The sequence below is a fragment of the Tupaia chinensis genome, unplaced genomic scaffold (assembly GCF_000334495.1).
Source record: "Tupaia chinensis unplaced genomic scaffold, TupChi_1.0 Scaffold000452_1, whole genome shotgun sequence".
Classification (NCBI taxonomy): domain Eukaryota; kingdom Metazoa; phylum Chordata; class Mammalia; order Scandentia; family Tupaiidae; genus Tupaia; species Tupaia belangeri.
The window spans coordinates 46,297-59,899 of record NW_006159959.1 but is presented as its reverse complement, the minus strand read 5'-3'; positions in this window follow the sequence as shown (position 1 = coordinate 59,899).

The window sequence follows — 13,603 nt, the reverse complement described above, 5'->3', positions numbered from 1 at the left end:
TTTACCTAGCTGGCAAACATCTCTTTTTGCTGTACTGCTCATCCTCTAAAACTTTATTTTATTGACCGGAAAGATCAAATGAGTAAATTAAGGGGAGGAGTCTCTATTCAAGCTACCACAGAATTAAAGAATTTTTTGTTAAAACTCATACATCAAAGTGGTTTCACTTTCTGTCTTTATCTGAAACTACATTCTTTCCCGAAGACCTTCTTTGGCCATTTGTTCAAAAATCTCTGTATTCATCAGGAATATCTGTTGTAAGAGATACTTAGAATAAGGCCAGCAAAATGATGGGATAGGAAGTGCCAATCGTTCTTAATCTCATGGATACAAATTCAACAAAACATACAGACTAATTCCCATGGTGAGAAATTCAGAAGCCAGTTAAGAGATGCATGCACCCAGGTAAGTGTAAATACAGCCATGTTGAAGCCCAGGAGAAAATCTATGGTGCCCTCTGACCACAGTCAATGTCCCGCAACAGAAATGAAACTCTCAGCTCCCAATTTCTTCTTGAGGGAGGAAAGAGAAGATTAGATCATACATCCAATGTTCTGAATGTTTTCAGTTGCCTGCCCAAAAGACTACCTCCTTTCTCACCTATCTCACTGCAGATGCAACCTGGCATACTTTAAATGTCTGGGGGACGCTGAGAATAACAATAACAGCAACAACGACGGAGCTGTAAGTACAACATGCTGCTACTCCATAGACCCTGCTGGACAACAAACAAAAGGTTACTTGGTCTCTCCCTCAGAAGGCAACTAGAAGGATGAAGCATATGTTCAAAGTTCAAGCTTTGGAGGCGCTTCCATGGTAATTGATTTCCCTCTAGTCTCACTTCAGGACATAATGAAATCTGACATACACTAAATGTGTAGGAGCCACTGAAAACAAACAAACAAAAAAAGCTAGCTGAAATGCTGCTGCTTCAGAATTCACATGAAGAACAAACAAACACTAGAGGGAACAAGAGATTGTGATATCCTGGGGTGGGGGGAAAGCAAGCCAGTAAATTATTTTATTTAGAGATCTGTGAGAAGTCCAGAAAAAAACAAATGCCAAAAAAAAAAAAAAAAAAAAAAAAGATTTGAAAGGGCCCAAGAATCTCTAGCTAGACAGATTAATGAGGGCTTTTCCATGCACAAACCCAGTTCATTAAAACTGGGGAAGAAAGTACTTGCTTTTTACAAATGTGTGTACATCAACATAAACTCACAAGGAATACAAAACAATAGGGAAAATGACTCAAAAGAAAAATAAAACTCTAGAAACTAGACTTAAATAAACAGAGGTATATGGGCCAGTCATGGTATGCAAATAAACTTGCTTTTAAAATGTATCCTCCTCTTTATTCAGCCGATGGCACGGTGGTTAGTGTAGCTGAATCCCACATAAGCAACTCCGTAGTTAGAATCTCTCACCTGCTGGCTTGAAAAACATGTCTGGTACATGTGCATGTTTGCCCCAAATCCCAAAAGGAGAAAGGAGGGGAAAGATTACAGTAGGACTACTCCCCCTGGGAGGTCCATTCTCTCTCTCTTTTTCTTTCTCTCTCTGCCTCTCTCCAGAAAACACATGTCCCCTATAGCAAATTTAAATAAATAAATAAATAGATAATGAAGTACATATTTTTCTTAAGTAGCATTATACTTGAAATTACCAGGTCAATATTTTTAGTTATTTTTTCAAAGCCTATTAAAATAAAGAAGTGCATATTGAAACATTATTACTTCACTATATAGCATTAAATCATCCTATAACCACATTTAAATCTAGTATAAAGTTAAAGACAAACATATTAAATAGCTACATGAAATATGTAATTAGATGAACAGTATAAGAAATCTACATTGTGAGAATAACATAAATTATGTAGGGTGAAAGAAAAGTATAGAATTTTATGTCTGATGTAAGGTTAAGTGCTTATCAAATAAAAATAGACTATTCTGGGACCAGCAAGTGATGTAATAGTTACGTTGCTGGACTTCCATGTAGTGCACCGCAGTTAGAGTCTTGGACCCAGTAGATTAAAACTCACACTGGGTGCATTTGTATGCATATCCAAAATCCTGAGAGGAGGATGGAAGAGAAGGGACTTAACATGTTGATATATAACATTGCACCAACAGAAAAACACACACTTTTCTCAATAACATACAGAATATGCTCTAAGAGAATCACATGTTATGTCCCAAAACAAGTCTTTATCATCAGAATAAAATTAGAAATCAATAGTAAATGGAAAGATTCACAAATATGTGGAAGTTAAACACTCTTGGACATAAGAATGATTACAAAATTCTCAAAAAATACTAGTAAACCAAATTCAACTGGACATGATTGAGAATTGTCTCTGGGATGCAAGGAAGATTGAATATATAAAAAATCATTATAGTACGCCACATAAATGGAATAGAATGTAAAAAATAACATGATTATCTCAATAGATGTAGAAATTAAACATTTATTCATGGTATAGCTATTCAACAAACTAGGGATAAAAGAAAATTACCCCAAATAAGAAGGACCACATATGAAAAGTCCACAGCTAAGAGTATATTCATTTGGTGAAAACCTGGAAATTTTTTTGTCTAAAATTGGAAACAAGGTAAGGATGCCCATATATATGACTTCTATTCCACATAGTACTAGAACTTCTGGTCATAGAAATTGGACCAAAAAAAAAAAAAGTTTTAAACAGCATCCAAATGGGAAGGAAGACATAAAATTATCCGTTTGCAGATTACATGATGAAATATATATGAAATCCCCAAGATTTCATATACACACACCCTTGCACACAAACCTGTTATAACTAATGAATGAACTTAGCAACATTGCAGGGTACAAAATCAACATACAAAGTGTACATGTCTTAGTAGTGTGTGTACCAGAATATTCCAAAAAATATAATGCTAGAAAAAAGATGGAAAAAAAAAAGAGCTAAAAAACTAAAGGAAAATAATGAACCAAAGAGCAAATCTTTTGTTATCAATAAAAATAACTATAAATAGACTAAAATCCTCAATGAAAAGACATAAGGAGGCTAAACAATTTTTTTTTCTTTTTTTATAGAGGTTTTTGCTATAGGGCATGTGCACTCGCCAGACAGACAGAGACAGAGAGATAGAAAATGAGAAATCATCCCCCGGAGGGATGGCCACGCCGCAATCCCTTCTCCTCCATTCTCCTCTCGGGATCTTGGGCACGCACACACACACACGCCTGGCATGAGTTTAAGCCCCCGGGTCCAGTACTCGAACCGCAGTCGACCACATGGGAGTCCAGCGACATAGCCATTACACTAACTGCTGGTCCCGAGGCTAAACAAAATTTAAAACACGTGATCCAATTATATATTTTCTACAAAATACTCACTTTAGATTTAAGCACAGAAATTGGAAGGATGGAAAAATTCACTGTGTACCAGCGGTAAACAGACGAGAACAAAGATGGTCAGATCTACATTAAACAAAATAGAATTTTTCAGTCATAAAATATAGAAACACTGTAAAACTCTGGGTACCAGCAGGTGGCATAGTGGTTAAGGCGCTGGATGCTCCCCCATGGCTGACCACGGTTCAAGTCGTGGACCTGATGGCTTGCTTTCTCACCTTCTGTGTGTGTGTGTGTGTGTGTGTGTGTGTGTGTGTGTCTGGTAAAATTAAAAATAAATGAATGAATAAATAATTTAAAAAATAAATCTGTTGTGTAACATCATCTTTGTAGTTAACTATACTGTACTATACAATTAAAGTTCTATTAAGAGGTAGGTCCCATGTTATGTGTCTTTTGCTATTAGAAAACAAAACAAAACAGGATACCTAAATGAAAATAACTAAACTGCGAAGAAGTTTTATAATTGCAAATGTCTATATGTTGAAGATAAAATAATTTATTCAGCATTTTATATGATCATGTTAATTTTGGTTTGCTTTATTTTGTTTTATTGATCTTGTAATGCTCAACATACTGATTTGGATTTTAGTTGTGTTCCTTTAAGATAGGAGGAGGACTTTTTTTTTTTTTTTTTTTGAGAAGTTTTTCACTATAGGGCGCATGCACTCGCCAGACAGACAGAGAGACAGAAAGCAAGAAATCATCCCCTAGGGGAGATGGCCACGCTGCAATCCCTTCTCCTCCTTTCTCCTCTTGGGATCTTGGGCACACACGCACACGTGCCCGGCATGAGTTCAAGCCACCGGGTTCAGGACTCGGACCATGGTGGACTACATGGGAGTCCAGCAACATAGCCATTATGCTAACTGCTGGTCCCAAGATTGGAGGATGACTTTCACACTGTAGGCGCTGTTAGGCATTATACCGAGAAGTGGCATCTGACTCTGGTTTTGTTTTTTTCCTGGAAGGCTCTTATTATAAACCTTTCCTTTTTATTTATTTTTTTTTTCTGCCAATATAAGGGTGCGTGCCACGTGTCTTTGTCCAAGCTACTGGCATGGCTTGGGAAGTGAGTATCTGGCAAATTCAGACTCTATAGTAATAGATATCTATCTACAAGTTAGTAAAATAGAATAATCTATTAATTTCAAAAGAATGACAAAATAAAGAAGGTATTGGAAATGACAATTGGATAAAATTGACATTCAGTTCTGTGACACAACTGATACTCTGCTGCTTTCCTAAAAGTAATATTGAATATTTTTTATTTACTAATTATACCACGGGCTAAGTTTCCGAATTTAATCATGCAAAAAGTATAAAAATAAAATGCAGTTTGCATATTTCTTATTAACACATCTCATCTTTAAAGCTGTTACTGTATAAGGTAGCAGGCAAAATAAAACAAAATATAAGATTCTTTCAACATCATTAAAATTAGCCTGAAGATACAAACTCTCTTTGAGATAATTTCTGCTTGCCAGCCTTATGTACTATCTCAGTATTTCATATATTCTCTCATTCCTCATCATCTTTTAAGTATTCCTTAACCATACTGTACATATCATTGCAAAGGTGGCTTTATTTTAAAGAAAATGAGTCTACAATTCTGGGACCCTCATCTTCATGAAGCACTTGCAAGGATTTACAATTCAACATACTTTTTCTTAAAGATTTCTCCCATCAGATCCTATGAAACCTGTTAGCTCCACTGAGGGTTTTTATTATAGTGTCTTACTATAGCAGAAGCCAGGAAAGTGTTCCTGACCTGTGTCCCAGTCTCAAGAAACCCACTGGTTTACCCGAAAGACAGGAGAACGCTCAGTCAGAAAAGTGCTTGCACATCAATGTTTATTGCAGCATTATTCACAATTGCCAAGACATGGAACCAACCTAAATGTCCACAAACTGATGAATGGATTGGAAAAGTGCGGTATATGTATTCTATGGAATACTACTCAGCCATAAAAAATAACAAGACCCTGGCATTTGATAGAAAGTGGTCAGATATGGAGGATCTATTGCTGAGTGAAGTAAGCCAGGCTATGAAAGAAAGATATTGTATGTATCCATTCAATATATACCGACTATCCGCACTCTATGGTAGAGAGCGAAAAATTGGAGGACATAAAAGTAGTGAAGGTACTTAACGAGAATAGGACAGTGTGGAATGTGGCGGGGGGCAGTGAGGAGAAGAAGATAAAGATAGCAAGAGAACAAATAGAGAGGTAAGATGTTAGTGAGAAACAGATATGGTTTATTACCTGTTGATGACTTGTACAGTATTCTCAACTGGATTGGTCTGTGAAGCATTTCATGATGGGTAGTCTTTTTACAAGCAAAATGAGAAATAGTGATTGACTGTTTTAAAAAATAATTAGAATAATAATAATAATGATTGGAAAAAAACATAGAAAAGATATTGAATGATGAAGTGGGGAGATAAATGTCTCTGTATTGACTGACATACATGGCACTCTCTTTTGAAAAAGCAATGTAATACACTGTAAAATTATTTTTTCCATCTTAGTCTGATTTACTTTTTGACAATGTTACTAACTTTAATAATACTAACTTTAAAATCTGCTGAGGGTGCCTACCCATGGTTTGAAAATCCCTTTTCTCTCTTTCACATGGCAGCAAGGCTCCTAGGCTAGCAATAATTAGAAGAAACTCTATGATATAATAGGTCACTACACAGAGCTCTTGATGTGTTATATGAGGATTAAGGGAATTCCAAAAAATGATCGTTAAGCATCCTCCACATCAGGCTTTCACAGAGATTATCTTGTTAAAAAAGAGAAAAAGAAAAGTGATATTGAGACCTAGCTTGAGAATAAAACTATCTGCCCTATGTTTGGGGGACTACAAGCGAAGGGCCAAATAATAAGTATTTTCAGTCTTGCAGGCAATACAATTTCTGGTATAACTACTCAACTGTGCCTTTGTAGCCCTAACGTGCTCATAGACCATGTGAAACACATGAGTAGGGCTGTGTTCTTCTAACAAACTTTAACAAAATAAGTAATTATTTCCTATATAAAAGCATTGTATTTATTTCTTAGATAATGCTGTAATAATAATGTAGTAATTTATTCATTGTAGATTTACCCATTTTTCTTTTTTTATCTGGGAAGAACTTCTTTCTTTCATTTATTTTAGTTATTTACATGTAATCACATATGTCTTTACAGTGTACAGCATTTATTTTTCTAGCACAAATACCATACATGTCAGTCAAGACAAAGATATTACTATACACATTATCATCAGAAAATAGTTTATTGTTTTTTGTCAATTAAACATATTTTTACTTTTTTCTCTTCTCCTTTTCCCTCCCTCTCTTCCATACTAAACTATTTATTTTCACATTTTATTGATTTACAAAAGATCTTAAATTAAAAATGTGGACAAAGCTAAAATCTAGTGACAAATCCACTATAATTTTCTTCTGAAACACTATTTTTTTCTCTTCATCCTCCCTTTTACTAAAGAGGTATAAAGTAACTTATTTGCCAAAAATATAATAAGTTAGTCTCAATTTGGTCTGTTATTGATTTACCCATTTTTCTTTTTTTTTTTTTTTTGAGAGTTTTTTTTTTTTCTTTTTTTGCTATAGGGCATGTGTGCTTGCCAGAAAGACAGAAAGAGACAGAAAGCAAGAAATCACCCCCCAGGGGGAATGACCACACCACAATCCCTTCTCCTCCGTTATCCTCTTAGGATCTTGGGCACGCACGCGCATGCACGCACACGCACCCGGAGTGAGTTTAAGCCACCAGATCTGGGACTCGAACCACTGTCGGCTACATGGGAGTCCAGTGACATAGCCATTACACTAATTGCTGGTCCCAATTTACCCATTTTTCAATACCTCTCCCTCTTGAGTCCAAACTCTATTAAAGTATAGGCCTTTCTTGTCTTTTATCTTTTTATCTCATTCTTTAAAGGTAGTAGAGACTTGATAACTATTTACTATATCTGTTCTTTACTCCTAAAAGACTAGCAAAATAACCTCTTTATTAAGCAAAGCTATGTTTATTTGATTTATACAGAGAGCCTTGGCAATGCTTCGGGTAGACATAATAGAAGGATATTTACAAGGTGATAGCTTTTAGCTATTATTCTAAGCCTTGGCAAGAATGTGCCCAGTTTACTCCACATCCTCAACAATATTTGATATTACCACTAATTTATATTTTAGTTGTTCTAATAAGCATGTTATTACATATTCTGTTTCAATTTTTAACTAATGGGTAATAATGTTGAACATCTTTTCAACGGTCTTATGAGGTGGAGAATTGGTAAGAATTAGGCAGATTATGACAGAGTATACACCTTTGAATTGATGATGCTAATGAAGTCAAAGTCTTGAAGCAAAATATTAATAAGGTAACTGGTTAAAATTAAAAATTGAATTCTTTTTAAAATAAAAAGTTAAATAATCAAAATTAATAAGGTTCCAGGTAAATCAATGAAAAATTCACAAATTCAAATTCCAATAATAAATAGTAGATACTTATTGAAATAAGTGACAGTTATTTTTAAGTGATCCTATTTCTGTTTGGGAAAAATACAGGAAAATGTCATTTCTCTTTATACACGTTCTTGACACTGGATTCGAAAAGTAAGTTTCATGTATAGAGATAAAAGAATATGTTCCCCTCATTTCCCAGTTGATTGAATGAATATATAATGTTATTGCTTGTATGGTGTGCTTGTTTTTGTTAATAATTGCAGTATAGATAATGTTAACAATCTAAAAATGCATTTTAAATGTACTCAACTTGGAAATTAAAATAATAAACAATGACAACATATCCTATACATGGACTCTCAGAAGAAAATACATCATAAAAATCGTTCTTTCTCTTAATGTTTTAATAACAAGAATTATGACATTTTTGCTTTTGTTTAGTATGTTATGAAACTGAATTTATCTGAAAGTAGCAAATAAGTAAATATCCTACTGCTATATACTGGGAATTCTTGCTTTAGAATGCTGGATTTGCCTTATATTAGATGATTGCCCATAGGTAACTATCCACAGTAGTAGTTCGCTCTTGTGCATAATGGAGTAAAAATGCCTGCTACCCACTGGTAAATACAGAGATAAAGTAGATACTATAAATAGTAGTTCTTTTTCAAAATAAGGGCTACAACTCTACATAAGTGTATGATATTTATAGCTTTTAAAGTGACTGTTTGGTTCAGAATAGTGGTTAACAAACACAACTACAGCTGAACTGGTGTAAGTTTTAGAAACAAAACTTTTTATCTATCTATTAGATCTTAAATGTTTTCATCTACTTAAGCATCAACTTCCTCACTGCCCATAGTGATATTTTTATTTCTCACCCAGAAAGCCTGTTGTGAGAAATAAAAATAGAACTAAAGTGCTTCCAATAATGCTTAGTACATATGAAGTGTTTAGTAATTATAAATTTACTTAAATCTGTTATTATGAATATCTCTGAAAATATATATTTTATAATTCATCATACTTTTTTTTAGTAGTTCATTTGATTATGAATTCTTCAGTAGAAAGAATCAAAATGCATCTATTCTTGAATTCTACCAAAGTCTACCTCACTGACTTGATTGTGATGATAGGTGTTGGATAAATTAATTAATACTATTATGCACTAATATGATATGATTAAGAAAGACTGTCAATTTTTTTTTTTAATATTGTTAGTTTAATGAATAATGTACAATTCTGGAATGCTATTTTTATTTGTTAATAGCATTCCGAAAAGTTTCTTTTACACTATGACGTTTTCTACCCATTACTTAAAGAAACTGGCAGTTAAAATAATTAATTAAAAAGATAACTACTTGTTTACATGAACCAGTATTGCAGAGAAAAAGCAGGAAGAGAGTCATCAAAACAACAGAGTCTTGACATTGCTATCCACTCCAGCCTTCAGCAGCCACTGAGCCTTGGCAAGAATGTGTCCAGTACACTCAGACGTCGTTAGATTTCAGTTGGGGCCCTTCTGATGTAGGATTGCCTTGCAGAGCATCATGTTTTACTGCAGCACACCATATGGCCCTCTGAATAGTTTTTTTTAAACAGAACTTTGTGTATATCATGTTTTAGAGTTGAGATTGAGATTCTTATAAGTCATTTCAGTATAAATATACACTTGCTAATAGATCCATATAGTAATATTAGCTCTATCATTTTTTTTCTAATTTTACTGAAATCAAATGTATTTTCACTGCTTAATGTGGTCTTGGTTTATTTTGTATATATTAACAATAATGGAATTTTATCTACTTAGTTATGTTCTGCTTTATTTTTCAAAAACTTTTTTATGGATGAATGTAAAAGCAAACAGCCTAATGAAATTTACAATCAAAAGGATAAATTTTCTGCCAAAAACTTTTGCAATTTTAAATTTCTAAGTGGGATTTTTAAAAATTAATACAAAAAAAGGACAGTAGACAAATTAAAAACTGATTTTTATTTTAGTCACCGTTATTGAAAATGTTCTCTCTTATTATGCATAAAGGGAACAGGTAATTTTATTTAGCTCTCCTCTTCAAGATAGTTTCTTCAGTAAAGGCATGAACATTCCATTCCTCCTGGGTTGATTATTAAAATAAATTAATTTGGGCCAGTCACTAGCATGGCAGTTAAGGTGGCTGGATCCCACATGGCCAACTAGACAGTTCAAGTCTCAGATGCAGCAACTTGAGGCACCAGCAGTTAGCTTAATGTCTATGTCACTGGACTCCCATGTAGTCGACTGCGGTTCGAGTCCTGGACCTGGTGGCTTAAACTCACGCCGGGCGCGGACGCATGTGTGCCCAAGATCCCAAGAGAATGGAGGAGAAAGGATCGTGGCATGCCCATCCCCCGTAGGGGGTGATTTCTCACTTTCTGTCTCTCTCTGTCTTTCTGGCAAGCACACACATCCTATAGGAAAAGCCTCTCCAAAAAAAAAAAAAGATGCGGCAACTTGAAAAACATGCCAGGCACATGTACTTGCATGTCCAAAATCCTGGGAGGAAAATGGAGAAGGATTGGAATGTAGCCAACCTGCTGGAAGGTGTTTTCATACCTTCTCTCTCTCTGTTTCTCTCTGCCTCTATCAGGCAATTGCACATGCCCTATGGCAAATTTAAACAAATTAAAAAAAAAAAAAAAAAAAAAAAAACAAGAAAGAAAAGGAAAAAAAGATGGAGGGAAGGGAGCACAATTCAAGGAATGCAGACAATATTTACAAACTGGAAAATGCATGGAAAAGCATTCTTATCCAGGGCCTCCAGAAAGAAATCCAGTTCTGCTACTTCCTTCATTTTAGTCCTCTTTGCTTGGAACTGCTAAAATAGTATACCATCTGGCAAACAGGTAGAGTGAAGGTAAAGGCAACTGGACACATGTGTCTGTGTGCGTTGTTCGAGTCCCAGAGCTGGTGACTTGAGAAACATGTCAGGCAATTATACATCTGTCCAAAATCCTGCAAGGAGAATGGAGGAGAAGGGATTGCAGTGTGGCCATTCCTTCTGGGAGTGATTTCTCATTTTCCTTCTTTCTCTCTCTCCAGCATGTGCACATACCCTAGAGTAAAACCTAAGAGAAAATTGAAAAACATAAACTGCATGGTTTATATACAGCGCAATTTATTCCTTAAAGTTCTAGAGGTTTAAGAAGTCCATAATCAAGGAACTGGCAGGTTTGGTATCTGGTAAAGGCCTCTTTTCCAATGGCAGCTTCTCACTGCATCCTCCTATGGTGAAAAGGGCAAACTCCTTTAGAGGACCAATTCCATTCCTGAGAGTTCCGTCCTTGCAATCTTATCATTCCCAAAATTTTACTTGCTACTACCATCGCATTGGTGTTCAAGTTTCCAACTGTTGACACTTAAATACAATGAAAAGGTGTATTTAGGTTTTTATGAGTTTATAACCTGGGAGTCCTGTAACCTGAGGCTGAAAGTCTCTTCAGTCTTGAATATACATTCTGAGATGTTAGAATTTTCAGGAAGATTTTAAAGGCTTAAGAAAAAAAAGAAAAATTATCAAATTGAGCTGGGGGGTGGACATATTGATTATTTGTGTACAATTATTCAGGATCAATAACAAGAGTGAACTGATACCACTCCTGTTATGGGCATCATTGTTGGTGTCTTTATCTTGTGTTATCTACTGGACAGGCAGCTTCTGGGCAGGTAGGCTTGCAGATAGTCCTTGTGACCGCTCTTATTCTCAGGCATAACTGCATGAGAACTGCCCGCTCTATGGACTTCGCTGAATCCATTTAATCAGGGTTTAACACAAGTGACACACTTGATTCTGACAACTTTCACACAACATACAAATTTCGAGGGGACACAAATATTCAGAGCATAATAGGCCCAGTGAGACCCGTAACAGAGTTGTCACCTACAGAACTATAAGATAACAAATGTGTATTGTTTTAGCCCCTGTTAGTAGTAATTTGTTACAACAGCAATAGAAAAGTAATATACTGCTGTTCCACTTTTATTGGCTATTATAACATTTATTCTCCTGAATTAACATCAGGATTTTTCTGTTAAGAATAATATGTGTTTTTTAAATTAGGTTCACTTATTGCTTTAATCTGTTAATTTAAGAGGAATTTGAACCTTACAAACTATGAGAGTACTTAATATTTCAATTATTTTTATTTTTTTACTTGAGAAAGGATACGGCTCTATTTAATAAAGCAGTTTTACATATTAGTTGAATTGTTTTTATTTATGTATGGTCTATGTCTTATTTGGTTTCATATTTAACATGTTGTTATTTTTGAGTGATGTTTTCTTATATATTTTTTACTTGCTTTTAGCTAATGTTAATTCTTTTTTTTATTTTTAAGAGAGTTTTTGCTTACTGAGAAATAGAGACAGAGACACAAAGTGAAAAATCACCCCCTAGGGGGGATGAGCATGCACAATCCCTACTCCTCCATTCTCCTCTCAGGATCTTGGGCCCACACACACATGTACCATGTGTGAGGTTTAAGCCAACCTGAACCATGGTCAACTACATTGGAGTCCAGCAACATAACCATTATACCATCTGCAGGTCCCAGTGTTAATTCTTTTCATGTTGATGATCAAATCAATCAAATTTCTGAATTCTTAAATAATGAAATTTTTCTTTCTCCTTAAGTTAGTAGTAATTTGTTACAACAGCAATAGAAAAGTAATATACTGCTGTTCCACTTTTATTGGCTATTATAACATTTATTCTCCTGAATTAACATCAGGATTTTTCTGTTAAGAATAATATGTGTTTTTTAAATTAGGTTCACTTATTGCTTTAATCTGTTAATTTAAGAGGAATTTGAACCTTACAAACTATGAGAGTACTTAATATTTCAATTATTTTTATTTTTTTACTTGAGAAAGGATACGGCTCTATTTAATAAAGCAGTTTTACATATTAGTTGAATTGTTTTTATTTATGTATGGTCTATGTCTTATTTGGTTTCATATTTAACATGTTGTTATTTTTGAGTGATGTTTTCTTATATATTTTTTACTTGCTTTTAGCTAATGTTAATTCTTTTTTTTATTTTTAAGAGAGTTTTTGCTTACTGAGAAATAGAGACAGAGACACAAAGTGAAAAATCACCCCCTAGGGGGGATGAGCATGCACAATCCCTACTCCTCCATTCTCCTCTCAGGATCTTGGGCCCACACACACATGTACCATGTGTGAGGTTTAAGCCAACCTGAACCATGGTCAACTACATTGGAGTCCAGCAACATAACCATTATACCATCTGCAGGTCCCAGTGTTAATTCTTTTCATGTTGATGATCAAATCAATCAAATTTCTGAATTCTTAAATAATGAAATTTTTCTTTCTCCTTAAAGTGTATTTTCTGACCAGCCCCCACCTGTGCTCCATCTATACATTTTCAAGTTACTACCTCACACTCTGCCTCCCTGGCTCAGACCCTGGCCACACTAAGGCCAGAGAATTTGGAGTACATCAAGAGAATAAGGCTGATGATTGAGAGGAGTGCTGACTGCAGCCTCTTCTGCAACCCAAGGGCAACCAGTTCCCTCATGGCTACTGCCTTCAAGCAGCCCCTGCAGAGAGAGGAATCAGGCAGGACCTTGGGGGCAAGATGGGCTGAGCGAAAACTCCTAATCTTGCAAAAGTAGAGGAGAGTCAACCACCTGAAGCCAGTAAGGCTCTGGAGGACTTCTCTTCT